A 3211-nucleotide genomic window follows, 5' to 3' on the forward strand; every position below is an offset into this window, starting at 1 on the left:
TATATATATATATATATATATATATATATACATATATATTATTATAATGTATATACATACGTGTAAATCTGTATATATACATATAATATCTAGATGTAATTGTGTGTGCGCGTGCGTGTGTATTGTTCGTGAATTGTTCAAAGCCATCTTGTGGAGTTGGCTCGGTTCCTCCCACAACATATAACAAAGTAATTACGTGTAACCCTGTATACGTATATGAAGATAATATCATGTATGTGTGTGTGTACGTATGTATTTGTATCTACATATATCTATATGTGCACAAGCCTTTGCAATTAATGTGTGTTCATATGTGTCTGCCCATGCGTAGAGAGCCTCAGATAATTACACTAATTTCTAAATGTCTGTGTGTCGTGTAATTTAGTAAAACAGAAGGATTAGAGAAAACTCGTGACGGTCTGCATCGGAAAGAACAAAAAAAATAGTGAGAGAGAGAGGTTCGCAAAATGAAGGACCCTGTCTGACACACAAGCATTCCTCTTCCGCCTCTGTTTCCTCCTCCACGTGACACATCTACTCGTCTTCCTCCTCTTCATCCTCCCCCTCTTCATCCTCCTCCTCATCATCATCATCATCGCCACACTAATTTATGCCACTTTATAAACTGTGGTTCATTATTTGCTTCAGTTCAGTGTATTTTCCGCCTCCACCTCCAACGGATTCTCATACACCATGTATCCTTTGTTGTTGTTGTTGGTGGTGGGGGGTGGGGTGATAATGCTGGTGGGGGTACTGGTGGTAGTGGTGGTGGTAGTGGTGGTGACGCTGTCGCTGTTACTGGTCGTCGTTTTGCTCATCACTGGTGGTGGTCACCATCGTAGTGTTGCTGTTGACCGATTTGATACTATTATTGTAGTTGTTGTTATTGACGTATATTAGATTTACCCTATTCCAGCTAACTTTAGTCAACAATGTTCCATCCTTTACCACCCGATCCGTCTGTATGATATATTCTTCCGTGGCAGACGTTGATCTCAGGCAAATCTGTCTGGTATCTTCTTTTCGTTGGTTTATCTCTCAATTATTCAGCTTTCTATTGTCCAATGGGGTTTTCGATTCCCTGACTGTCCCCCATTTACTTCTCCTCGTCGCAGGACAAAGTAGATGCACGAGGGAAGCAGGAGGGCCTCGGCGTTTTGGCTCACAGTCTTCTATTTGTGGGTTCTCTCCTCGACGGTTCGGTGATCCAAGGACGACATATGTTTCTCGGTGATCCTCGGAACTGCAACCAGGGATTATTAGAAGTGTATTATGCGTCTTGCTATTGTTGTTTCTGACGCTCATGCTGTACACACTCCCTTTCAATCACTTTTCTAGTTATCTGAAAAGAAAGCCTTCAGATGCTTCTTACTTTCACTCGCAGAGCATCTTCGTCTTTTCACATACACGCATACACTCTGCCATACTGAAGAAAAACCAAAACTATAAATCGGTTAGAGTGTGTAGCAACTGCCCTTTTTAGGGAATATGGAGGTCCCATTCAGTTCTCAGCAAGACAAGTTTACGTCACCTTTTCTCTTTCCCGTTTACGTATCTGTTCCTTTGAAACAGAAGCCATTGGTCCTCGTAACACATCAATTCCATATTGATTAATAATTCATCTCTAGTTTTGTTTCTAATTTATATCTTGATATATATTTCCGTTCCCAGATACTCTTATAATCCATTTAAGCTTCATGGTTTCAAAACAGATATTTTATTTATTTATATCCTTCTTCTCTTGACATTTCATGTAAGAGTTATGAAACGTTCCCACCAACAACAATGAAATGTGTAGGAACTTTTTAAAATATTTATCTTAATTTTGTAACTGCATGGTTCATACAATGTTAACTATTTATGCTGCCTTGCTTACGACCTCTCCTTTCTCATTCTCTGCCTCTCTTCCTCGCTTCTATCTCTCTCGCGCTTTCTTCCTCATTCTCTTGATATGAAGAAGTGTCGTATATTTCCGGAAGGCTTTCTGCTAGAGAGACTCTGTGTTTCTTTTGCCATCTTCAATATTGTCTTGCTTCAACAGTTATAATTCTTTATAGCCAGGCAGCGTCTTCCAGCATTACGTATTTATTTATTTATTTTCAATCTCTCTTGTTAATATATTTTTACAGGAACGTGAATGCACAAAACATTGATATTTCTCCTTTATCACCTTGACACATTAGTGAAACGGAAACGAGTGAAGAAAACAACGCGATTAGAACATGTCAGGAATTTCCTCCCCTTTTAATTCATTTATTACATATGTCGCTGTATTTATTATATTTTGAAATCTTAGGATTTTCGTCAGACGTTCTCAAGAAATGTGAACACGTGACTGGCTATAGATAAAACGAATGCGAAATACCTAGAAGAATTAGGTGATTTTGTTTTTCTTCTTCGGAATAAAGGAGAGATTTGTTCAGTTGGAAATGATGGAAAACAAATGGATTCTATTCAAGAAGCAAAAAAAACCCCAAAAAACTCCCGATACAAACTAGCAGAAAATAAAGCGACGTTACTTTTAAAACTGTTTTGGCTTTTAACTTTTTGAAGCTTCGCGGTTGCATGTTTTGTACTTGATGTAGCTGTCCTAGTGGTGGTGGCGGTGATGGTTTTGTAGTAGTAGTAGTAGTAGTTGCTGTTGTTGTTGAGTCTCACTTCACCCCGTCGCACAGATATATGATCAAAAACCTTCCAGTTGCAAGCAGTCTCATCTTTTCGTAAAGTGAAGACTACATTGTTGAATGTGATCCTTCACTTATTAAAGAGGATAGGATGTGATTCGATAGTATCGAAACCTGCTATTTTTAGCAGAGAATGTGACTGCTTGGACACTCCCGTAATATGTAGTCTGTGAATATATATACATATATATCTGTCCCTCACCATTCCTGCCCAAATGCATTAACACACAACATGCTGTATTAAATTCGAGCGAAACAAAGTTCATGTAGGATGTGTCGAAACGATCGTTATGAACAATAAAGTTTCCAGTGTATTCCATTTTCCGTCTCTATCGTTTGTTTTATGTGTGTATATAAATACATATACACACACACATACATTCATGCGTAGACAGGCAGACTGACAGACAGACAGTTAGATAGATAGATACATAATAGATCTCACATACACGCACGCGCACGCACGCACATATATAAATATACATGTGTGTATATATATACATATGAATATACGTGTGTGTATATAT

The sequence above is a fragment of the Octopus bimaculoides genome, chromosome 11 (genome assembly GCF_001194135.2).
Source record: "Octopus bimaculoides isolate UCB-OBI-ISO-001 chromosome 11, ASM119413v2, whole genome shotgun sequence".
Taxonomy (NCBI): domain Eukaryota; kingdom Metazoa; phylum Mollusca; class Cephalopoda; order Octopoda; family Octopodidae; genus Octopus; species Octopus bimaculoides.